Source organism: Bombus affinis, chromosome 7 (genome assembly GCF_024516045.1).
Source record: "Bombus affinis isolate iyBomAffi1 chromosome 7, iyBomAffi1.2, whole genome shotgun sequence".
Lineage (NCBI taxonomy): Eukaryota > Metazoa > Arthropoda > Insecta > Hymenoptera > Apidae > Bombus > Bombus affinis.
In genome coordinates, this window is record NC_066350.1 from 2,017,687 (window position 1) to 2,045,153 (window position 27,467).

At 39.4% G+C, this 27,467-nt stretch overlaps 2 protein-coding genes across 5 annotated transcripts in view; one reads left to right on the forward strand and one right to left on the reverse strand.

Moving 5' to 3' along the window:
• The window catches only part of LOC126918375 (lachesin-like), a 227,293-nt gene extending 206,042 nt beyond the window's left edge, over nucleotides 1-21,251 (reverse strand). For 2 of the 4 annotated variants that reach the window (XR_007711314.1, XM_050726228.1), the window contains exon 1: nucleotides 20,539-21,246. The gene's annotated coding sequence lies outside the window, so the exon portion shown is untranslated. Of the gene's footprint in view, nucleotides 1-8,910; nucleotides 9,005-20,538 lie in introns of all 4 variants that reach the window. The other 2 variants (XM_050726229.1, XM_050726230.1) reach the window with 2 other exon arrangements.
• A 277-nt stretch (nucleotides 21,252-21,528) lies between these two features.
• Nucleotides 21,529-27,467, forward strand: part of LOC126918395 (chymotrypsin-1-like) — a 253,434-nt gene continuing 247,495 nt past the window's right edge. Inside the window, exon 1 of the mRNA XM_050726263.1 lies at nucleotides 21,529-21,532. The gene's annotated coding sequence lies outside the window, so the exon portion shown is untranslated. The remainder of the gene's footprint in view (nucleotides 21,533-27,467) is intronic.

The following is a 27,467-nucleotide window of genomic DNA, read 5'->3' on the forward strand; positions in this document are numbered from 1 at the left end:
AAATGTATATCGACGAATATCTTGTAAATCACATATTAAATACATCAGAGACTATTTTGATATCAATTCTAAGCGTAATCTAAGTGTTCCTATACATTTATTTCGGCGATTAAGATCCACAATTCTCAACAAGTACAAATTTGCCCACGATCAATTACCTCTATTGTATGATACTAAACAATACAGCTATACAGAATTGCAGTCGATTAATCAGGGGGGAGGAAAGATGATAACACAATGTAAGTTCTTTACTTAAACAATACCTTTGTACAACTGCTATCAACTAAACAAGTTTACACTCTAATACCTTCGCCTCTGTAGTATACTCATACTTCAAGTTTGTATGCTACGCTTGAGATAATACCTCGCACGATGTACATTTCCCACTTACAAAAAGCTATAACATACATGAAACACATCTTAAAACAATTGGAGACCAATTCTAAAAACAGAATATAGTGCGATATACATTTTAAGCGTAGAAATGATTAGACAGATAATCATTTAAAATAGTTAATCGTAATAGATATTATGACAGAAATTCGTTCTCTTTTTATACGTATTACACATATATCGTAATAGATACAAAAATAGGACGAATTTACGCAACAATCCAATAATTACCGATCGTATTATCCTTTCCTAACAATCTTGAACGATAACGAAATCTGCAAAAAATTGCAAGCTCGTTAATTTGTAGGATAGAGAGGGTTGAAATAAACCCAAAATAACAGCACGGCGGGGAAAGATTTCCTGACATTTCTGGAGGGATGCACGCGAATCTATAGAAGGAGGACGTTAGAGAACGGTGCACGACAGACACACTAACTACCATTGAAAAGTGTTCCGAGACGAGAGGAAAAATCCCGAGGTATTTCACGTATGTTGTATTGCCGGGGCTAGATGGAGAAGACTGGTATGAAAAACCGACGTAGACCACTAACGATGGACATAGTCGCGCTTAAATACGTGAACGCGTGCATCCCTCTGATCCGCGCCCCGCTATGAATTCTCGCTTTTCGAGCGTTTCCCTTTGACTCTTTCTGCCGGCCACAAGTAATGAAAACGCGGCCACTGCTAATCCTCGCAAATATTTTTTAATAAAAATACGTGGAGCGTGCAGTTGCACGCGCTACTTACCGCACCGCGCCGCGTGGTCCGCTCGCTGGACGACGGCTCTTGCAACCAGGATTAGAAGTGATATACTTGGTCGTTTAATTAATGCATGCGTAATATCGCGAAACTTTGTCGCAGCTCCAAACCATAGATCAGAGGAAAAACTGCATACAAGCATGCTGTTATTAAGGGAAGAACGAACGAGTCTCTTTCTAGTTAGCTTGCGGAGATTTCGTCAGTTATAGAGAGATATATATAGACTGTTAAAAGGATGTCTGAGAATTTAAGAGCACCAGGGGAAGAAAAATGTAGGTGTTCAAATATTTTCGTCAGCTACCGGATATCGGGTGACATTAAATAAAGAAGTATTAAAGATGTACGAGTAATTAAAAAAAAAATTTACTTCAAGAGGATTCATTAAAAGGAGAATTGGAATAATGCTTGGAATTTAAGGTTTGCATTATATATCGTAGAACGTGCAAGATCTGGCGCTGGTATAACCGCTTATGCATAGTTTTGAACCCGGTGGAAGTTCATCCAACTTCAACTAATCTTAACCAACATCGGTAGTACAGGAGCAACCGGTACGAGGTCGATTAGATGAGGGACCTGGAATGTGCGGAGAGAAACGAAGAAGAGAGAAACGAAAAAGTAAAGATCGTTCGTTGCCGGCCGAGATTTAATATCCACATAGTTCTAAACTAACTTCCACCCAGCGAACCTTCTTATTCCGTGTCAATAAATTGAAGGTTATTCGATTTCCACAATACTCCAATGGTTCTCTTCTCTCTTTCTCTCTCTCTCTCTCTCTCTCTCTCTCTCTCTCGCCATCTCTATCTCTCTCTTATCCCATTTAAAGATATTAAAACTTTAGGAATTTTTCAACCGTAATGAGATCGAACCGCGTTGAATCTAGTAGAATTTGTCATGATACGAATCAATCACAATCATTCGTAATATCGACAGTGTTCAATGTAGAATCGATACTACCGTCTAAAACAATTGTAATTCCTTACTCGTGTCACTGATAAGAAATTCTAAAACACCAATGTTACGAAATATCCCATAAATATGGTGTAAGAAATAACAAGCTTCATAGACACGTATCTTCAAAGAATATCCATTCGTTAAACTTAATTTCAACAGATTAAAATTAAACGATTAACGTTAACTAAACCCAGCATCACCTGCGACAAGCAAATAACATTTTATTTCCATCCGATGCACCTAATGCCTAACGGCCAATGCTCCAGAAAATGAAATTGTAACAGGAGACGTCGAAACATCAATTGAAACAAATTTTCCGGTGTTTTCACCGCGCGAATTTAGCTCGCGATTCTGGCTGAATGACACAATAATAAACGGGAAAATTTCCTGGCAGATTACACGACATCGGTAATTAACAGTAATTAAAGGTGAAGTCAACACGCTGGATTTGCCTCGGTTCCCTTCCTCTTCGTCGCATCGAGGAACATAAGCGTAAATGAATCAACGTTGAATCATCTAGAAACCGTTGTTCGACGATTAAAAGTTAAACGTTTACGATCGTCCAACGAAACGTAGTACACGTATGTATTCGTATCCAGGTATGAAGGACAGAGGAAACAACGTAGGATGAAACGGGTTGAATAAGCAAAAGGAGGACAAGGCTGGAGAAATTGTAAAGCTGGAAAAGTCGTGAGCGAATTCAGGGGAGTCTTTAACTGTAACGGAAGCGATGTCGCGCTCCCTTCCCTCGTCTCTACCGGCCCTGGGGGAACCTCACTCCTCGTTTCTTACCCTTTCTCACGCCACCCTCCCAGATAATTAAACGAAATTCATTTACATAGCTCAAGTAATACGGAGTCGCACGGAGGGCCGAGCTGGGAAAGCAGAGAAGACGTTTGGAAAGCAGAAACACAGAGAGAGAAACCGTGTTGCCGAGCAAAAGGAGACAAGGAATAGAAGGCGGAGGATTTAAAGGACGTAAAGTGGTGAAGGAGAACGAGGGAAAAATGAAGTGTTAGGTTTATGGCATGGAATATCCTCTTTCTTTTGCTTTGCTGGGGGATTTGTCGCACCGTTTTGATTTTCCCTGGGACGGTATACGGAATTCTGCCGATATATCAAATCTTTCCATCGTTCCAGCCAGTCACTATCCGTTGCTACGTGCTCGTTCAAGGTGAGCTCCCGACGGAAAGTAGTTCGAAGGTCTCGTATCCGAGCTTTAGCACAGGACACCAATCTTCGCTATGTTTCCACCGTGAAAATTAAGGTTGATTAAGCGCCTAGCTCTATCTCTAACGGATGATTCATGAAAATTAAATCGTGGTGTATCCAATGGAACATTGGGAATGGTTTGGTCTATGCAGAAACAGTTTCTCTATTTTCTTATGTGAAATTTGGATGATAATTTGTTTGATATTAAGAGATACTATAGAGAAAAGCGAAAATAGTTTGAGTAGACTTAACACTGAAATAATTCTGATAATGTGTCTTTATTTCTGATAATGTTTAAAAATATTTTATTTATACGTGATATTTTATTAATTATTTTACTCTACAGATAAATGAAAGTACACCAAAATTCTATTGTATATATTGGTCGAGCACCTTTGTATTACTTGCTTTCTATTTCCACTGAATATTACGTAAATATCTATCTAACCACGCGACGCTTACGTTACTTACAGAGTCTAGAGCGCCATATAAGTTTACTTCTAATCTTATATAAGCCGGAGTACAACTTATATATCTGTATTCTATTCTCCAACGAAGAAAGAATCGCATACAATTGTTTCTACAAACTCATACCTCGTCGGTCTCTAAATTAAATTCAAAAGAACAGATTATCGTACGAGTAATAGCAATTTTGCAACTAAATGTTTACAGAAAAAAAATGATGTTATTTAAAATTATGCAAGTAGTAGCTAGTAATATAGGATCCAAAGATAGCTTTAATTCCGTTTCAAAGAGCGGCACGTAAAGAATTCTACGCATTGTATTTTACATTTACACGTGGGTATTCACAGCAATTTAATTTTTCGGCCCATCTCAAATATTTACATTTCCTAAATAGTGATGATTAAACACATTCCTACGATTCCCGTATAAACATTTGCCTTACGAATCCGATGAAAATGCATAACCGAAACGTGTAGATCCGTTGTCGACGAAGGTCGCACGAAACATGAAAATTTCATAAGGTAACGCGCCGACTTGCCAAGAATGAGGTAGTTATCCCTTGATCCTGGACAAATAAAAAGGATTCCGTAAACTCTCTGATAAAACATACAACGGCATATATGTCCATATAAATCAGAAACATGTAGATTGATAAATATCTATATTCAAAGATCGTTACAATAATCTCGATAATAATTTCATAATGAAAAATTTATCACGATAGGAAATACTGCTACGTAACGATTAACGCGCAATGATAAATCAATAAAGGATGACGATATCCTTTTGTTATAAAACGCTCCAAATTGTTCTAAACTATTCTAGACAAAATGTCTTATCAATATTCTTATGGTGCTATTAGCAGATCTGAAGAAGTTCATGGAAGTAAGGAAGCTAACAGAAAACCGTCTTCTCCTAATGGCAATCATCGACGTGGAAAGCGCGAGATAAGTGTTTTTCCGAATATCAAAGAAATTACCAGCGCGAGAAATAATCGATCAATTCTTTGCCCTATTCTTTTAACGTGGACACGAACCCGTCAAGTTGTTGCAAGTCACCAAACTATAACGATGAATCTCTGTATTTTTCTGCTTTCCACCTTCTAACAGGAACAAAGGACCTGCACCACCGATTCCCAACGTTAAAGGTATGAAAAACAGAGGAAATTTCATTGGAAAGAACTCTAAAGAGATACAGAATCCTATATCGATCCCCCGTACTGTTTCAGAAACTGTCCTTCCGGTTTCACGAGCGAAATTCATGAAAGTTACAAGCGAGGCGATGCACAACGCAAACAATCCGAACTGCCAATAAAGGGGATAGAAGAGTAGGACGTATGGCACGGCGAGCGTGAAAGGAAAAAAATTCGAACACTTCGGTAGATTTGAGGCATGGTTTGAACGCAAGGCTTTACGAGCGGCAGGGCATCTGCATAGCTCCATTGTTGTCTCGAACAATAAATGCCAACCTGATCCTGGATGTTACTGGACTCCGTACCCGTGTTGTTACTGTGCGTTTAATCTTTATACTTCGAGGGTGTTCGAGAGACCCGGCCTGGAATAATTGAGCACTCTCGTTTCTGTCATCGCAGAATTCAAAAAAAGGTTCGCGCGGCGTGCTTCAGCGTCACGATGCATCCTGATTTTCCCATTTCGAATCGGAAATACGGGCTACTCGACCCGTTGCCCTTCCTACTTATTTGACTGCTACCAGAGTTCAGCCTGGTAGAGTTCGGCAATAACCGGATCTGGGAGAAACTAGAGAACGTATTCTCGAGTACTTTCTCTACGATTAGGCTCTCTCTCTCTCTCTCTCTCTCTCTCTCTCTTTCTCTTTCTCCGACCATGTTGGGTCCGAGAGAGGCCACTGACGAGGAAGTTGAAGGTAACCGAAGGCACTGGTAACCGAAACTGTTCCACCGACCAGTTCGTTTTATGTTGACACGGGCAAATGCTGACCGTTCATCTTGATCATGGTTTCGATAAGGATGGTGGATCCGGTAACTCGTCCGACGTTCCCTTTTCTGCTTTCATCTTCGCTCGTGCGTATGCTACTAATTTTGATACCTTGTACCCTCGAGCCAATTGTTTCTGGAACACGTTCGTGTTTTAGGAACGGGCATGATCCTAATTGTTAACTACTTCCCGTAGCAATTAAGCGACAGAACCATTACTAGATTACTAAAATGATACAGTTGCCTTGCCGATCGTGTCTGACATTAGTCTATCTTATACTACTGAAATGTATATCTCGACATAACGCAATAACGATAAATTAATTTCATATAGCTGCTAACTCTCCTGATTATTTTCATCAATTCTTTTTATTATTTGATTTTGATAAAAATATTAAATCCCTATATCAAACATCGATATCAGAGAATCAATCATTCGAACTATTTTCGCTACGTTCCAAAATACACCGACAGGGAAAAAGTATGGTCTCAACTCCGCGACAGATATGGTGCAAACCCGATCGATCAGATTTTGAAAAAAAGAAACACGGTCGAAAGAAAAATGGGCAAGAATCGAGCTTGTTTTAGCGGCAAGTCAAAAACGTCCGAGCATACAAATTGAAATTGAATCGCTTTATATGGCAAAGTGCGTGGCGCGAGGGTAGATTTGTAGCAACGTCCAAGGGAAGACCGAAAGGTATTCGAGAACTGATATGCGGTATGCTTGACTCGTAGCAGACAGTGAATGATGAGTGCCGACCGATCCACTCTTCGTTCGCTGTCCGCTGTACAGAGAGAACAGCAACGGCTCGAATGAAACTCTTGTCCATTCATTACGGCTGCCTATATTGTGACATTTCATGGTGACGTACGTTATTAAGCGTTCCAACGAAATGGATTCCCTCTCATTTTTTAAAGCTCCTTGAAAATCGATTTCAGTGTAAATATCAGAGATTCAATTTCGCTCGATACTCACTCGCTACAATACACAGACCGCATTGATCTCCACACCACCGAATATATTCGAGATATTATAAATGAAATATTATTTCGTTTCGTCAAACTGCATTTTTGCGCCCATCTATGTCTCTTTATAACGAAACCCGGTTATTCCTATTGAATAAGTACTCCGGTATCATTTATAACGAGCGCATCGAATGTTCAAAATAGTAATAAATTATGCGATAATAATAATGAAGGAAAGGAAAAATTACACATTGGCGTCCTATTCCTATTAATGAATTCTTGACGAAAGGAAAATTTCTCCTAAATAATTGAATATATAATACATCGTGAATCTTATTCTTGTTACTATATCAGAGAAACGTTTAAAAAGGAAGAAAAGGAGAAATCGTTTGAAATGCAATCTAACGACCGAAGAAACGTAAATAACTACTATCAAAGACACCTACGTAAAACAAACGAATGACTGATACATCGGAAACAAATGGCAAAGAGCTATCGAATCAATTGTAGATAACTGATAGAAATACGCGATGCGGCTGGTTGAGTTGTAGCGGACAGTGAGTGATTGGTAGCGGACGATCCTGAAAGTTCGTTTGGCAAACGGGCCACAAGGTAACCAACTGGTGAAATTTCGTTTATTCATTGGACACATTTCTGTAACGGTATCTGTATATCAAGCAATTTTACAATTTGCCGTATTATAGTATCGTGCTCTCTTTTTTCTCTCATTCTTGCTCGCTATTTTACTCGGTATTTTTTCATCGAATCGAACTGCTTTTCGACAGATTCGCCTAAGAGACGCATTTATCATAAAATAAAAATCTCGCCGTTAATGATCCCTGCGTAGTCTCACCGACCATTAAAATTGTATTATCAGTTTCTCGCTATTCCCCATCCTTCCAATTATCGAAGTAACGTTATTTCTAAAACTCGACCAAACTGGAGATCGCGAGCGTTAGAGTATTACACGGAAATATGTAGGACAGCACAGTCGATGACGCAACAAGATTTAGGGACACCTTGGGACCGGCCGTGTAAGCATCAAATTTTCATTGGAAGAAAATTCTACAGAAATTTAGGAAGAGATTCCGAAGGAATTCAGACTATTATTACGGTGAAGGAGAAAATGGTTCGTCGTTTCCGAGCGTACCGTTCGAGTGTGAACTACAAGAGGAGTATTAGGCGATGGTTACTAGTAGAACGGACGATAAAAGTCGTACGAGCGAATCTAATTTGGCGGGGAGAACGAGTGCGCGAAAATTGAGAGTTCCTTTTACTATATGTACGCGCGTACCGTCAACGGGGAAGCTCCGTTTCCTCTATCCTTCTCTCTTTCATTCCTTTCTCCGTTCTTTCCAGTTCGAATTATATATGCCTCAATTTCGAATCTGCGCGAAACAGTGCGTAAAATTACCGGCACATACAGCAAGGCGAACCGTATCGAGAAACAATAAACCAAATAAAATTCAAGCGCACGCCTCTGTGAATTTTCAAACGGTGATCCAAGTTTGCCGCAACCACGTGAATTTTTCTAGAAATATGCGGGCTAATTTATCGGTCTTCCCCTATATTTAATATCGACCGCTTGATAGTTACGGTCACGACGAACATCTGATTCAATTCCGAGATCTAACCCAATTGCTTTGTTGAAATCTTCGATAAATGTAACTTTTTCGGTACTGTTCGTTCCTATTAATGTAGTATGGTACTGATTTATATCACTCGTCACTGTTTGACTTGTAATCGGTGGTACACAAATAAAAAAAAAAAACCAAAAAGGTTTTACTACGTTGGCGTAACGATAGTAGCCTTTAAAATGCACATTCGATTATACGAATTATTTATTCTGTTGCACGAGCGCGAGAAGTGTAAACGAAGAAGGACACCCGATGATCGTTACCGATACGTGCAACTAGAAACCGAACTTTATCGTTCGTAATTGATTTATTGGATCAAATAATGCATCATAAGCTACGCTACACGCTAGAATATATTAGAATATATTTAATCAGTTAGCTGTTAACTATACTTACTACTATACGGCGACTATACTTGTCATAAAGAAACAGCTATATTTTATGATATGACGAACCCTGTTAGTAATAAAATAAAAAAATAAAAAAAGATATTACATTACAACTTAATTCTATATTATAACAGTCACACAATACATACTACTTATACTTACTACTAATATTACTAATACTTACTTTTGGCAATACATTCTAGATACACATTTTTCAAAGTTTTCAAAGAGGTCGTAACGGTTAACTGGCTAATTGGTCCAGATGATAGGAAATATCTCTGTTAAAACCAGAAAATAGAAAATTATTACCGACAATGAACGGAACCATCGATTCCTGCTTTTTGAAAATACAGTTAAAGTATTCGAAAAAATTATGTACATCACGAAACGATTATGACGAATAAATGTTAAATATACATTTCGTGTTAAAAGTACATTCGCATAAGTTTATCGCGTTATAATTAAATATTGCAAATTGTACGTTCACACAAGGAAGAATCGAGAGAACAACGTTTCTTGAAAAGCGTCAAAGTATGCAAATCTTATTATATGTATACATACACAATTTTCCACTCATATGCGACATAGTGTGTAATCCCTGACACGAAGGAACACTACCGTTTGAAATGTTACTTTGCAATTAAGTGATACTCCGTTTAAATTGGCGTTGTAGCAAGACAAGTAAGATTGAAGCTGGGTAATAAAATGCACCTTATGGCGTCCTGAGTAAACTCGCCTGGACGAATGGTATGAAAACTTCAGGAAACTCGAAGACAACAAAGATACCACGAGGAAGTAGGTCCAAACTAAATATATACAGTGATAGAGTCTTATGTGCAATTGCTCGGTAACTATTTTGATTTCTACGATAATTAAAACAATATATTTATCTTTAAAACCTGTCTATATAAGGTATAAGCTGACAAATACAATTTTATTATACAATTTCGCGAGTTTATCAATACGATTAAAATAGGTACAAATTTGTAGGATGACAAGTTAATTAGCGAACTACAGAGATCTTTGCAAAGAGCTGTCGCAGTTTTCCGAAAGCGTAGAAGTTCCAGCAAAGGCGACAAGTCTTAAGGCTATTTCAAGAACCCGGCAATATTTTGCCGTAACAACGGCACGATATTTATACAGCCAAAATAGAAATGCATGTTATAAACTTCTGTTTATCCGAACAGAGTTTACTGTAAAGGTTTGTGATAATTAAATTTCGATTGATATTTACTTCCTTTCTTATACGTTTTCTCGTGCCGTTGAATACAACAAAGATATCATGAATTCTAGTTTCAGTAAAAAAGGCTACGTCAAATTCCTAAACACTTTAACCGAAAACGATTAAAAACGGAAACTTTTCGATCCTAGCACATCCGAATCCGAAAATTGAACGCTACCGGTGCGCCGCACCGTTCAACTTCGCCATCGGCCGCGAACTCTTGTTAATCTATCTGCGCAGCAATTCCAACACACGACCGATGCATCTGGTCGCGGCTAATAGCAGCGACAATTATACGACGATCCATATTTAACAGGATATACCATGCGCGTCCTCTGGCTGGGAGAGGGGGCGAAGAGAGAGGAAGAGCCGGAGGGAAGGGACGGCAATGCTCGTCGCCGAAGCGCAATTCCCTGACCAAAATCCATGGGCAAAACAACATATCAAACGTCCATTCCACGGCTGAAAAATTTCAGCGTAACTGCAGCACACATTCCGCGCGTGCAGTCCTCGAATGTCCGCGGATCAGTTTTGTGGCCGACGAGATCCGATTGATTCGTCCGATTAACGTTCTGAATATCGTCGCCACGGTGGCCACGGATGACCATTTGGCGAAACTTCACGGTGGTTTGATTCCTCCCTCTTTATCTCTCTCTCTCTCTCTATCTCTATCTCTATCTCTATCTCTATCTCTATCTATCTATCTATCTATCTATCTATCTATCTATCTATCTACCTATCTATCTATCTCTCTATCTCTATCTCTCTCTTGCTATCATATCTCGATACTATATCGACTAGTCACGCATTCGCATAGATGAATTTATGCGACCGTGCATATGTGTGTTCATAGGTGTGTAACGCGCAAGCCGCCTCTTTCTGTAAATCGACAACCCATCCGAATTTGCAGACCGAACATAGAACGGGGTAACCAAAGCGAGGCTCGTCGCTCGACCATATAACGAGATGTCACATAGAGGGGAAAAAATTACGTAAATTAGCGCGAATTGGTGTCGAATGTTCGCACATGGCTACCATGAGAGGAGTGACGTTTACCGTTCTGAGAGAGGAACGAGACCGTGCCCTCGGCAGCACCGAGCTTTGTAGCACGGCTCGCAGAACGCAGGGGCGGGATACCACCAGAACTGTGTGTGATTGATGAGGCAGTGATAGCGACGGGTCTGCACTCGACACATCGCTACTGCCACCAAACAATGCATATTCATCGGACGTATAAATAATGTCTGTTTAATACATAAATATACATTAACGCGTGCGACCCCTTTATATCGTATTTCCGGCTCCAGCCTCGTCTTCTTCCTCGTTCACTCTCGGTGGTGAAATCCACGTGTCCATCCTCTTTGCAAACTGAATTTGATCGCTTGGGATGCGTTCTCTAAATCGATTATCATTTTTATTTTACTTTGACGATGTTATAGACAAATTATGATTTCAGAAATCTGCGAGTATCTTTGTGCTCAGGAATAAACTTGAGTCGTAAAAATGTTTTCTTCTTTTACGATATATACAATTCAACTTCTCCGCGTTTTCAGGGATGGTGTGATGTTTCTTTATGACACAATAATTTTATTTCTGATAATTAATATAGGTCACCGGTGGATTACGTGCAATGAAACAGATGCGTTGGAACATTTTTCTGCGTTTGCAAATTACATAAAATGGACTTTCACGATACCACTGTAGATATCTATCTTTTGAATTTTATTAAAAAAGATCGTGTTTTAATCCGTTGATAGAGGTTCCTGATAGTTTCACCAGCGATGCGTTATCCTGTAACGGACACGCCGTGGAATGAAAATTTGAAAGAATCCGATAGGACACGTTGTCACTGATGATTGATCACCATTTTGACCGAGACGCGTCCTTTTTTTCAAATTGAAAATTAATCCCGGCTTTTAACGTTCAACTTTCAAAACATTACGATACATCGGGTGTATCGACTTTCCATGGAGAAGAGGTTACATGGCCGCCATTACCGACAAAGAAGAAAATTTGTCTCATCGTAAATTTAAATGAGCCATACTGCGTAGTTTAAATTCCGATATGCGATCGAACGCATCCAATTTTTTTTGTCGCCGTTTATCACGGTAGATTAAGTACCCATTTATCACGAGCCCTGATGAATGACTCGCGCACGCGTGTACATAATATGACACGGTATATCATTGACGGGAATATCAATAAGCTTTTTATAAGATACTTCCTCCTATATTTCAAACAATTTAGATGGAAATTTCCATTCTCAAAGGATCACGAAATATTTCTTCAGTCTCCTAAATGTCATCGATATGTTAATACTTGAAAATTCTAAATATTTCAAAAGGAAAGACATTCTTTTCTTTCATTCTCTTCTTTCTGCGTGTATTAAATCATTTCATAAATAATGCGACATTTTTAGCAGGATAAAATCTACTCTCGTAAGAATCGTGTTATGTATAGAACGATCTGATAAGTCCCGTTGAGCATGCTATAAAATTATCTAATCTTCCACGGTAATCTCGCTACACACGGAGATTTAAATTCACGTTACTGTAAAACTGTTATTTATAATATCTCGCGATATTTTCTGAGCGATGTATATTAGAATTTACAACTGATCTTTATTCCCGTCATTGATGCGCGGCAGATATTCCGTGGTGGATAGTCACCCTTAACACACAGGGAATTTTATGACGACCTGTTATAGACACTCTTTGTATGCTCATTGTGGACGGTTTACGAGCGCTGCTTATGGTCCCTCTTAGCATATAGTGGACGCTTAGTAGCGTGTGATCATGGTCGGCCTTGGTTCACCGAGGAGTTAAGTAAGCCCGACCCTAGCCCTATATTTGCTGCGCAACATCGAAATTCGATTAGATACCGATATAAGTTGATACTTCTGTAGGAGAAATGTCGGGAACGCGGTCGTTGTATAACCCAAATGGCGAAGGAAAATAAGCGAAAGGATAACTCTGCCTCTGGTATAATTGAATACATACATATAACGCAAACACGGTGAGCTGCAAAGTTTCTCCGCGAAAAGTCATTATTCTAGAAAGGAGGCTGCTCAAACTTCTATGTTTCGATAACCTGCGCGATACATCCAACTATTTCAGATATGCTGAAACAACGTCTTAATAATGAAACTTTCAGAAAGCGTAACATCGTGAAAATACAGAGCGGTTTCGGCTCGATAACCGACCAGACTTGGACCTCGGATCAAAAATTTTCACGGTAAGTGGTGGATCAAGTGAAAATGGAAAAGGATGCGTATACACTCTCCGTTAAAATTAAGAAATCCGACGATGGAAGTATTCGAGACAGATACGGATTCTTGTTGCCGAGTTCATACACCTCGGTTCAATTAAATTCGCGGCCGGAAGAACAATAATTGCTTCGCGTTTCGTTCCTTCCCAACCAAGCACCTTCTAGTCTTTCACTCACCCCCTTACCATCCCATCGTCCCTTCTTCGTTCTCGTGAATTTTCTGTGAAAACTTTCGTGGCACTTCTAATTAGACTTATCCCATTGCTCGCGTTAAGAGACGAAACTTTCTATAGATAGGAAGGAAACCGTGCTAATGGCGCGATAGGTTGTAGCGAACACTTCGGCGATCAAAATTAATGCGGCCAGAAATATCGGACATCTAACTTTTTCTCTCGTATTCGGAGCTGTTCTATTTCGATTCGTGAAATTTTCCGCACTGTAAACGCTCGGCAGCCTTGAATACGCAACTTTCTGCAATGAAATCCTCTTACGATCCGAATACGAGTAACCGTGTACAAATGTTGTCTGTTTTATAATTGACTGCCAGAAATTCTTGCTACGTATTTGTCAATACGGAGCTGCATTGTTCCCCTTTATTCTTAAATCTAGTTCTAATTTCAAAAATAGAAAAACATGCGCTTTGTCTGATCCCCGTATACCTCGTCTTGAGACATATATCTTTCGACTATAAAGAAAGCATCAAAGTGCGTTTATAGAGATTTTTCAACACGTTGGTGAAATATACACAGATTTAACAGAAGTTGCAAGTCAGTGCAGTTTAACCATGATAAATTTATTTGACGAGACAATCGACGTTATTGCATCAATGAACCGGATATTGAAGTTTGATGGAAGATCAATTCTCTGGAAGATCAATTTCCAAAAACAGAAGTTGTATGCACTTTTCCTCTGATCCCTTTGACAGAATTATGAATTTTGATGCAGAAAACGCGTTGAGCGCTCTCAAAAGTTTCAGCACAGTTTTTCCTCGATTCTAGTTGGCTGTGGTCTTTGACATAGGTATAGAATTTCCATGACGAGTACGAAGCCGGGCAGAAATTCGTAGGCGAACAACGCTACTGAATTTCGATCCTACTCAACTAGTGGAAAACGCTCCTACTCGATCTAGGACTTAGGGATGTTACGAGGGGAAACTCTGCTCGTGTTGGAGAAATCTATCCCGTTATTTATATTCCTACCTGTTTTTCTAAACTTGACAATTTTTGAGACGTGTAATCAGGTTGATTTCTTAATTCCAAATTTGAAGGATTATGTAAATAGAAAGACGTTTTATGTGGAAAAATATTGATCGTAATTATAAACATACCTAAATTAATTTCCACTTTCTAGCTTTATTAACTTTTGAATCGAATCGTTTTCAAAACCTGATGAGAATGCCAAAGCGAATATTTAATAACAGTTAATCTGTATACATGTATATCTGTATATATAATACAAACTGTTTTCAAATATTAAACCGCTTGCGACGCGCAAACTCAGGGAAATAAATTATTAATTGCATATCTTTTATGTGTATATATGTATGTACAAAAATCGCGGAAGAATTTTATTGTATTAATTAGCTGCAACTCGAGTATTAACAATCGCGATGGACAGCTATAGGTCAACACGTAGGTAATAAATTTAATCGATACCGCTTGCGTTTGTTTCGGGTATTTATTTGCGTTTGGTTTCAAATTGCATTACTGGCTGATTATATTTCGGAGATTAATTTTGTAACGCAATTAAATTCACTAATGTTCTCGATACCCCTGTTACGAATTTCTTATGTACAAACAGTTTTCAGGACTGTTAAACAATTCGGGAAATAGATCGTCAGCGAAACACGAGGAAGGCGACACGAAAGGATTCTATTCTGGAACATGCATATGCATCTGTTCACACATTTGTGCGTGACATCGCGTTCAAAATTGTCCCGTTAGAATAGCATCCGTGTAATTGAGTTTGCAAATATCGCGGTTGATTTCCTAACAAACAGTATAACGATCAATTTCGTACTTTGTTTCGTCGAATCTAGTTATTCGTCGGCTATTTTAAGACGCGATATTTGCAAAAGAATCGTACTCACGACTTCCCAAATACGTTTTAATTTTTGTTATTATATGAACGAGGAAATATCGATACTTCAAATATAGAGAGGAATAAAATAAAATTCAGTGTCCGCAAAATCATCAGTCTTCGCAATCTTGTGCAGTTTGCACTGTGCGTTCCATACGAGTTATTTCAACATTGCAAAATTTTGTGGAATAACTATGTATATGATGGGGGAAATTTTAAAACAAAATTTCAAAGATTTTTATACGAAACGAGAGTAGCACGGAAGCTAGTGAAAGAAAATTTATTTTGTTTAACTGGTATATTCCTACTCCTTTCTATAACTCGAATTTCCTTTCGTGCCACAGATATAACTTTAATTTACGTAAGAAAGCGCAACGAAGAACTTTGCATGAATAATCCGTACATTTTATCATAAAATCACCGTTGAATAAAAACCATTCTCGTTCTAGTTTCCTCGAAACACCCGCTATATCTCGAGATACATCCAGCCTCACCGAGATATCTGTCGTTGTTTTCACCTCCATCATGGACTTCTGCGTTTTACTAAGTTTCCAGCTTTAAAGTCTGAAAATTCTTTTAACGAGTATCTGCATTGTAAGAAAGGCACGGCTTTTAAGCTTCTCACTCGTTGGAGGTATTTCTTGGAACAGCAAGAAATTGCCTGGTTCTCGCGCTTAAATGCGCTTATTACGCTGTATTTCTCGAGAAAAATTTGAATTGGTCTTAAAAGGGAAAAGCGAAACTTACAGAGAGAGAAACGAACCGATGTCTGATCGGAGTAATTTTACACGAAATTTCATTGACAACTACCTTATGAGATAAAATAAACGAAGAAGGAACTCTAATAGAATAATAAAGAAGTTTTTTCTTTGAATATTTAATTAATTATACCCAAGAAATATGCTAACAATTTAGAAAGCAGCGAGATATTCCGAAATATTACTCCGTACATTTATCCTACTCTAATGTCTCGAAATATTTTTGGAATTTAGTTGAAATATTCAACAATTTTTTCTCGTTGTCGTGAACTAACGATCGACTGATCAATTAGGTTGCTATGCCATGGTATGATAATAACAGTAGCGGCCGAAAAGGAGAGTGGAAACAATGTGTAACACGTGTAACGCGTCAGATGGAGACGAAGACAAAGCGTAGCGCGGAACTAGCGTGCAGAATTACGAGAAGATCGCGTGCTAAACGATTCTCCTCTTTGACTAGCCCCTTCCTTTTCTCTCGTTCTTTCTCAGGCTTGTGGTTCTTCCTTTCGCACGACGGTTGTTACGTCATACCACAAAACGGTGGAAAACGACGCGAGAACGGAGGAACGCAAAGGGTGCAGATCGCGGCGATACGATTGATAATGAGCATTACATTGCAGGCACGTTGCCAAATATCGCGCGCGTGAACGAAATCGCGATCAGATCGTTGGAAAATTAATTTTCTGGGTCGGAGAATCGCGCCAGGTTCAAAGATTCGCGAGGATATTGATAACTCGAAGGAGGAAAGTTAGTCGCAGACCTTCAGAGGTAATTTAATTCCGGCGCGTTTCTATACTTTGAAAGCTGTGACAAGACGCGGGAAATAGCAGCGAAAAAGTAGTGGACTGAACGAGGCGACAGTGAAATATTTTTGCCTTTCCATCGACGGCGTAAGAATCGCGTGGAATTCACAAGAGAGAGAGTGCATGCGTTTCATTCATCACAACCTTAATGACCTCTCTGTTAAATTAATGTCCTGGGTTCTATCGAGACGCGCATGGGGCTCGTTTGACTGCTCGGGTTGGGTTATTAACATTAACCTCGACTTAAAAGAGCTGAAACACTTCTGAATACATTATTTACGCTTTATTCGTGACAGTCACTCGAAAAGCAAAAAGATATTAATTGTTCGACAGAAATTTGTTACTTAATTTAGCTACGGTTTACGTATATAATGAAACATATTGTTCGGATCTGTGTTTTGACTTAACGAATACTCGATGTTTTTGTTTTAATTTTGTAGCTCGTGTATCGCATATTTACTATATCCCAGTTTGATAAAAGGGAGAAATACAATGTGCTCTGCGAAATGAGCATAAATCAATTTTATACCTTTCAAACCCGATGCATGGCACGTAAAACTCTTTAAAAACAATGGGCCAATGCGATGTTGTCCGCTATCAGCTACAGCTTTCCCTTCGTTGCTGTACAGATGATAACGCAGCAGGACTTGCGAAACCGAGCGAAATTTTTTACGGAGACCGTACGGGTGGTGGCATATTTTTTATCTTGTACGTTTAACATTTTAGTAAATAAAACTATCAGAGGCAATTACCTGACGCATTAAAATTTTCACAAACCGCGTAACATACCAATATAAAATCTATACAATTATTTCAACAGAATTGAAATTAAAAAACAATTGATTAGAGTATTTAAAAATGTACCACATGGTCATCAGCTCGAAGAAATTTGAATGAAAACAGATGTTCGCGGACCACGTTTAGATCCGTGTATAGAAAAGCAAATCAGACTACCCTATGCTTTCTTCCGACTCGTTGCTCGTTAAAGCCACGTTTATCGATGCACGCAAATCAGGCTAGAACGTCAGACAAATGGTAATCGAGAAGCGTGATTAAAGTGATCGTACTTCTAATGGAGAGGAAAGTAGCAAATAAGAGACAAGAAGAAGCGAAACTTGCCTGTCAGTGATAGTCTAGAGTCTAGGGGCGGCGTCGTCTTTCGCCTTCCTTTTCCCTCTTATCCGTGATGCATTGCATTCTACAGGGGCGGCCGCGCGAGCGTATAATGCACGCCGGCTTCTCGAAACCGAAAAAGGAAATAGACAAGACCCTTAACTGAAATCAGGAATGTGAAGCGGATGGTAGTTTAAAAGGATTCACCTTGGTTGGCTCCTTGTCTCGGCTATTTTTTCCTCTTCCTGTCCAATAGTCGCATTCTACTTGTTCCACTACCTCCACTTTGACCCATTCCCAGTTAAACTACATCTATTTCTATGGTATACAGGAATGTATCTCTTCGCGTTTTCCCGCTGATCCTCGCGTTAGTTTCTCGAGCCTGTACGCGCGAAACTTCTGAATACGGTGTATTGGATATTTACATAGCCTTCGTGGTCAGAAAACTATGTGCTACTGAGACGTGATCCGCATACAAATGGAACTTTGAATCTTTTATTCTTTCACCTTTCCCATATGTATTTCCTTGGACGCATAAGTGAAAAATAAATTTATCGCACGCGATTCTAGCAATTTGCTAGATGTTTGCGATCGCACGATTTCGACGATCGACATGAACCAAATAAATATTATATTAATTCCTTCGTTTTTGTTTGTAATAAATACGTATTCTGTGAAATTACGGAGTACTGAATATTGCAGAATCCTTTTCCAGATGTCAGGTAAATTTTATCAATATTTTATTCACATCGCGTAATGAATTTATCGACCATATTCTCTCGAGTGTCCTATATCTATATCTATTTTAATATCTACTAAAAATATTTCTTTCTCGACATTTCTTTCATGGATATATCTATAGATATAAGTAATTACGAATCTCACTTAATCGACACTCTATAAAATACTCGAATTGTTCTGATCTTTCTCTTTCTCCGTTCTCATTTTGCCCGTAATTTAGAAACAACGAGGGAAGTTACAAGGACCGATGACAAAGACATGTTACGGCACATAGATTCAACCTTTAAAGTTTACGGTCGTGTATCAGTAAAATTGTATCAATATCAGTCAGTTTCAATTTTTGTAACGATATCCCACGATACGTCGACAAGTGCCGCAACTGATACGGTTTGCGTGTAAGGATTCAATATCGTTCGATGGATTCAATTGCTTTATGATGTTCCACGAAGAAAATTCCGAAATGATTGGATTCTATAAGCTTATATATAAAAAATAATATTCCAATGTCTCGTGTTACATGAAAAAGAGAATTAATAAAACGGTGTTTTGTAAAGCAAAAACCTCTCCTAAATTTAATGCGTGTCGTCGCTGATAACGAGGAACGATAATTTAACTGGAAGTAATAAACGACAGTTACATACGTATTTACAACCTGGCAAGACACTGCGTTTAACTACGTGTCTCCGTCTCACTTTGCTTCCCGTGCACCCGCGAAACTTTAAACAGCAACACGGGCTGTAGCTATGTCTGCACGGGCACGCAATTAAAAAGAAGAAAACAAAAAAGCTTTTAGTGCGCAGTAAAAACCATAAAAGGAAAAGATTACACGGTGTAATTTCGTGCAGAGGGAAGAAACCAGTTTCGTTGGTACGCGGCAACAAAGTGTCACAAAAGGAAGTGTAAAAGCGCTTGTCCAGATTTAGAACCTCAATTAAGGCTATGGAGAAGGAGAATCAATGCAGAAACACCGAGTAATCCATCCACTTCCATGGACCGCGACAGTGACTTTTGTTCAAGTAGCATGAACAAGTAAATATAGAGATAGAAAGAGAGAGGAGAGAGAAAAAGACGAAAGTAAAAAAAAGGAGACAGAAATAAACGGGATACTACACCATTGCCCATCGACTAACCTAGCGTTTCGTTTCTGAGGCTAGGAAACGAAGAAAAAGAAAGAAAGAAAAATAAACAGTCGAAGTTAGCGATCTTCGCGCATTTCTGTTTTGAATGTGTTCTATTATTCTATTCGGAAGAAAGCGTGGAAACTTTGCGCGATTAAAGTTCCTCCATTGTAGAAAGTTAATCGTGTGGAAAATGATTCCGTAAAAATCTCATTATTTTTTTCTTTCGTTTAACTTGCTTTAAGCGGTTTTATACATTAAACCGGTGTATTATCGGGATATGAAGAAAAAAATATCGTTCTTAACTATGTGTAATGAGGCTTATTTATGCGCACTTCATAGATCTATGTGCAATATATCAATTATTATTTTTATCGTTTTGTTAATTGGTTCTAAATTTGTTAAAAATTTACAGACAAACGAGTCGAAGAAATTGTCGAGTCTTTGAAGTCTTAATTTTCTAATATATTTTATAACAAAAAAAAAAAAAAAAATAAAAATCTCGAGATCTGCTCCGACTGGCTACTGCTATTTAATAGATATGGTTCGTTATTCAAACTTTTCACGATCTAATCCATAATCTTCACGTCCCTATTGTTATATATTCCATCATTCAAGGATGTCGAAAGCGTCGAAACAGCCGATCGATCAGTGCGATCATTCTTTTGTTCCGAATAAAAATCAACTATGATAAAAAAACTTGGCACTTACCTTATCTAAGCGCTCCTCAGCCTCGAAAATCCCAGATCCGTGACACCTTCTACCGCTGTAGCACCGGTGACATTCTTATCCCTTCATTGGACGCACCTTCAACACCCTTAAACACTGCACGATGCCGCGCCGGTCACGTTGTATCACACAAGAATCACGTATCTGGTTAACTAAGTTTCTCTGGCATGTCTCAATCCGCGTGTTTCAACGACGATCAAATTAAACACGCCCCCCTCTCGAAAGCTATCCTGATTTTCCGGACCAAATAAACAATTTAAACGCGTCTTTGATCGACATACGACTTCTTTCGCTCACGAACCGGAACATCACTCATATTCGACGAGCAAAGATAACGGAAGAGCTCGATCGAAAAAATAAACTATATATAAATTTTTGCATAAAACGCGGCTCAACGATCAACCATGCTTTACGTTTGCTGTCATGATTTGTCTAGGTTTTGTTTCGCATCGAGACTCGAGGAATTTACGACAATATAGAGCAGTGACACTCCTTAAGTGGTTGAAGATCGACGACGAAGAAGTGGAACGAATGATCGCGGAGGCAGTCGCCGCGTTCAGCTGTCACGTTCAGCCGGTGAAAGAGTCGATCACGTGGCTTTTCGTACGCCTCGCCGTCACTCGCATCTAGCAACACCGTTACACCTTCTCGGCGATCCGTCGAGAACTGCGTTCACCACGGCTCCCCACCCGACGCTTTGGGGGCAGGACGCTCAACGTCGCTAGCTAGACACGACGCGCGGCGTCGCTCCGCCTCCACGTGCAACTACCTGCACCCCTCCGCCGTGGTGAGCCCTCTCGGCTTCTCTGCTCTTCTTCCTTGTCCGTTTTTGGCCGGTTTGCTTCACGCCGCTCTTCCCCTGTTCTCTTCGCGTCTGATCGTGCCACTTCACGCCGCACCTCTTCCTCAAGATGACCGGAGAACCCTTTTCCACGATAGAGCATCCCCTGTGACCATCGACACGCTTCTTCCGATCAAGTTTATTATAGTTAACGGATAAAAGCGATCAATATGTGCGAAGATCAGTGAGCTAGGAAAAAGAGAATAGTTCTGTGGTTGATACTTCCTGTATGCTTGATATGAACTTGAAGTGAGTATAATCGATTATGGGTTTTCATTTTAATTTGATAATTGAGAATCGATAATTGGGATAAATGGATTGGTACATGGAGCGTAACGATCGGTGGTGCATAGTGATGGTAAATGAATAAAATACGATTTGAAGAATACGTATAGATGAAATTATGAAAAATTAACAGATATCGTTGGTAGATTGTATAAAATATTTTTCAATGTGACATATAATCGTTAATCCCGACATGGCTCGTAAGCATGAAAATGCTGAGAGGGATATTGTATCTCTGGAAGAACACTCCGTTTTTGGCAAGTGTGCAAATTCCGACACATCCGTTACATATGTAAATTAGTGTTGCATACACGTTTTCTCTATTCACGAAACCATCGCAAGAAGAAACATCAAGCTTTCGCTATTTATTTCGAAAATCTAAACGAAACAACGAATAATACAATTTCATAGATAAAACTATATTTCTGTATGTACGAACGCTTGTAATATTATTTCTCACTTCGTGTAATAAATCTCTGATTAAAACCTTACATCTGTTTCGTAAAGCGTGGTAGATGAAAATTGTTAATAATCCGATAAGGGATATCTGTTTGTTAAAATGAACTCCATTTTTAATACGTAATACGCACAAAAGCAACTGTAACGCGTGTAATCGATGGAATGGCAATCTACTGTCCACTTCGTTAATGAAACAGATATAACGTTCGAAATGAGATGCAAATGGCCCAGGGTGTGGTTGAAATGCAGATACGAGCGGCGAAGTTTTTATTTACAACCCCTATAACGAGACCGACCAGCATAATGCGTTTTTTCGAATGGTTCGGTCGTATTTCTCTTCGTTGTCGGATGTATTTCTCTTGTCACTTTCTCCCTTCCCCTTACGTTCCCCTTTTCCATTTATCAATCCCTAGCACGGTGATATTTTAAAGACTTAAAACAGCTGACGCACAGATTTGAAGTACTTCTGACGTAAACCCTCTTTAATTTTTTACATCTGGTTAAGTCCGATGAATTTCACTTTTCCGTTGAATCGTGGACTTTGGAAGCATTATTTATCCTTTTTCCTTTCCCTGATCCTCTGTTTTGCGTGCCATTTTTTATAATGTGCCTGAAATTTGTATAATCTAGCGTTCATAAGAATCTTTGGGAAATATTCTATGAAAAAGCAAAAACTACTTATCCCCAGATAAAGGTAATACTTATAATACAGAAACTTTGGCGCAGCCGTAAGCTATAGATGACTACGGAAAATGATGAAAAATTCAGTTTAAAGCATAAACGAGATAGCTTCCGAAGCAAAAGCTTCGTCGTGTCTTACAGACGCCTTCCAAATTCTCGATTAAGGTTCGGTAATATTTGTCATCGTTCTCTATCTCTGAGATATCGATTCTGCGAAACGATAAACAGAGAATCAAACTAATCGTTGAATCTTTCGATCAAAGCGAGAAAAAAGGATCACGCGGTGCGGTAAGAATCTTATTTGAGCATCCGTGTTACGATGAATTAGAGTTAAGACGCTATATCTGCCTTTTAAATAACGTACTATGATACTACCGTTTTCGCGTGACAAGGAAAGAATCGAACGGCGGATAATATTTAAGTTGTCGAGACCATCGAGTCTCGACACAGAAGAGATGAGGATGCAGGTTAAGTAAGTGGTTAGGAAGACGGCGTTGCCCAAAGTAATGGAATAAAAACACTCGACCTCGATGTTACCATGATTGATTTGGGCGGCATTATCTTTCACCTTCTCTTCTCGTCCGGCAAGTAGATGTGTCAAAAATTCCATTGAAAAACCCTTGTTTCTTCGTGTTTTATGAAAACAATAAATGTCCATCACCCAGGCATTATTTCCTGGCTTTAGTGACTTATCCTTGTCTTGTCCTTTACTTCGGATTACCAAATCCTGTTTATCAAAATATATCCATAGCAATTAACCAAAGATCAAATAAAAAATAATACTTGGATACCTATCATCCAACTTTCCAATTATTATTTTCAACGAAGCTAATATATAAATAAAATCAATTACTTCCTAAAGTTGTTAAAAAAATTACTACAAAATATTCTGTAAGGCAAGATCGCCGACGAACGTGTAGAATGAAATACAGCTCTTAAAACTTTTATTTCTTAAAGAACGAAAATTAGTTGAAACGTATAACAGTGAAATGTAACGAACGTAACGTCACTGAAATTACGAGAATCAACTCATAGAATGTCGTAAAAGTAGAATGTTCGGTTTCATTAATGTACACAATACCAAACGCATACGTAGATGCTGGCAGATGGTAAGTAGTACGTGTTCCGCAGCCCTTTTATAGATCCGTGACTGCTTCCGATACCGTATACGCCGGACTGTAATTAGTCTGTAGGACTGGATCCAGCTTTCAATGGACCTTCAATGAGCGCTACTAATGACGACCGGATGACGCATCCGGAATGCCTGTTTAAATGATAGTATGCTAATTCAATGGCAAGCATTTCGTTTTTGCGCATATCGTGAAACACATCTGATTTCGTGTTTCAGTTAACACCGTACTTCCTCGTTGTCCCGTCTAACAATATGCATCGCGCGTGTAATCTATCCTTAAAGATACAAGAATCACCTAATGTTAACACGTCGTCACGGCGAATCGATATTTCGATTATTATTTTCGTATAATGTGCTTGATATTTAACAATTTTTATTACATTTCTCAAATTCTATCGTTTATGCGTCGAATATAGCGAAATTTAAAAATTACGCAAAAGCCTGAAACTTGTAAACTTTCCGAATCGAAGGACTCTCAAGCAGACTTACATTATTTTTTACGATGCAGCGGAATTCGACCATTTCTTTTCGATTTTCGATAACATGACAATGTTTGATCTAATACTAGGTTGGATTTACGTATAGAAGGTATAGGAAGCAGATCGGGAGCGAATACGAATTCCTATGAGATCCCTGGCCGGGAAGGAGGACTGCGAAAGACACGAAAACGTAAACAGTGACTTAAATCACCGTACACGCCTCGGGGAAAGATCGAAATACGGTGTACGTTGGAAGGATACCTCGGCGAACGTGGCGGAATGATGAGGTGTCGCGCTAGAATAGACAAGGAGGACTTTCCGGTCCGCTATTCCATCCGATTCCGTAATCCATTCCGGATACCAACGGCGTTCTACTCCTTTTTTCTCCTTTTTTCTCCGTCGTCCTTCTTCAATCGGTCGGGAAAGGCGATCCAGGACAGGATACAGGACATCAGTCTTTTCTGTCTTCGCTACGTTCAGGGCTGCAGATTCCACCGAGAAATTCCACGCTCGATTCGTCCTCTTGCGTTCAATACAAGCGCCGCTCTCGGATTCGCCGTGTACTGTGTCCCGTTTTCCTTTCATGGACTCCCTTTCTTCCATCGTGGAATCCTCAACATTCAAATATTCCTTTACGTGGAAAGGGAATGAAGAAAGAAAGGAGTAATCCAAGTAAGACGGGACAAAGGAACGAAGAAGAAGAAAGAACGAATTGAACAACTAAACGAAGAGAAGAAGGGCGACGCGAGAAAGCAAAAGGAAACGAACAGGTGAAGGTGAATGGTAAAATGAAAATATGAAACGAACAAAACGACGACAGAGGTGGATCGTGCGACGGGAACGAAGAACTAAAATTAGAATAGAACCAGGACGGTGAGAGGGGCCATGAAAAGCGGCGGAAAATCGAAAAGGTGGTTAAACCGAGAAACGGTGAAACGAGTGAGAGAGCCGGGACAGCTACTTGCGAGAGGTTGGGTATACACCGGGCTCGCATTCCAAGCAGACTTGGTGAACCGGGTTCATTATTTTCTCGTTATAAGTTTCTACAACTCGAGCTTGTTGTCGTAACGCTGTTAACGCGGACGCGTCGCGAATTGTTAAAACGGCTGGCGAACGATCAGCGCGCGTATATATTCGGCGGCTTCCTTAAACCCCGTGTCACGCGCCGCCCTACCACTTCGTTCCTTTTCATCCTGGCCTCTACTCAACCGCCACTCTCATCCTCTAATACCCATTCCTCGCTTTACTCCCCTTTTATCCTCTTCTTTTTTCGTTTATTAATAAACGAGCCACTGTCACTTGCCTCCCTCTCTCTCTCTCTCTCTCTTTCTCTCTCTCTCTCTCTCTCTCTCTCTCTCTCTGCCTTTCTTTTCTTCAGTTTCATTCCCTTCAGAGGCGGAGGATATCGGAAAAAGCAGAGGGAGGAACAAGCGGACGAAAAGAAAAGCTAGTAACGACACGACGAAAGGCCAGTACTCGTCTCGTTGTTCCTTTGCAATACCCAGCGGAATTATTGAACAACTCGGTGACTTGATGTGCTAACTCTAACTTCCTCTCGAACACGGCAAAGCGTTACCGTTGAAAATGGAGCACAGTCACGAGTATCGTGAGCGTCGTTCGTAAAGGATCGCACCTGACGATGCCACTTTAATGGTGACTTTAATTGTACCCTTTGATTTCAACACGTTCCGTACACTGTCGATTCCATGCGATCTCTACGCGATTTCTATCCCTTCTACCTTACCAACATTAAAAAGTGACGATATTCACGGACGAGAGGATCGTTGCTCGAAAAACTAAGGTTTCTTGTTACTTCGTGTTACTTTTATACAAGTATTCGGCTACTGTTTCAACATAATTTAAGGGCTGATTCGTGACGCCCAAATAAGATGAAAATCAAGAATAAAACATTACGTTTTCGGTTTTATTTGTTTAGTTATTGACAATTAAAAATCGGCCAAAATATCGCCTGCACGCGAGCAAACCTCCTTACACGAACAAAGGGAGGTCAGCCTAAGCAGCGGGGCGCACAGCGATCCTCATTCGAACGATACATGAGCAGCAGCTTAGCTCGTACAAGTTGTAGAAAAGACTATGGTATTCAGAGACGTAAGCAACCCAGCGCGACGTTTTGCGAAAGAAATGGTAGATTGAACGTTAAACCTGCTTACTCGTGGAAAACCATAAGAACTTGCGCGAGTTTTTGTTAGCTAAAATGTATACATTTGCAGAACTTTCGGACATGCAAAGCATTTTCAAAATAGACCAATGATTGTGGGATACCGGTACGTCAAATCCTGTAAAATGTATGCAAGAAAATACAAGAAGAAAAATCTTTGCAAATGGATGAGTTAACTCACAATAACTAAAAAACAAAGCCGAAACACACAATTTTTTTATTCTTGATTTTCTCTTTAAATTATGTTGAAACAGTAGCCGAACATTCTGTATACCAAGAAATGAAATAGGAACGATACAGACATACCACCTATCTTTGTCATACGAGTAAAATTAAAAACTTTTAACTGAAATCGTGATTCGAATAGCACTTACGGAAGATTAATTAAACCTTGCAGAATATTAGAGAAAGTAACGTCGTCGTTGCTTAGTTACCAATTATTATGAAATTGGACTTTATGCCCTTTGATAATTTTCCCTGCGTTCGCCATTTAAAAGCTTTGGAAATTGAAGAAATTGACGAAAACTATAGAATACGATAAATTGATGATAGCCATTCGACGTTGGCGAAAGAGTTATAAACAAATCGTTGGAGAATTGAAAACGTTGAAATAGCAAGCCGGGCGTTCGATTCAGGCGGTGCAAATGAGTGGAGCGATATTAAAATCTACGCGGGCAACAGATGGGCTCGGATAGCTTTACGATGCTCGAGCCAATAACGAAAATCATTAAATTAGCTTTAACCGCCGGTGCACGGCGTACTGTTAACAGCGTACTAATTTTATTATTTAGTAGTAGCATAAAAATCCTGGAATTCCCTTCGTTACTTCTCCTGCCGACGCAATTCACAGGCTTT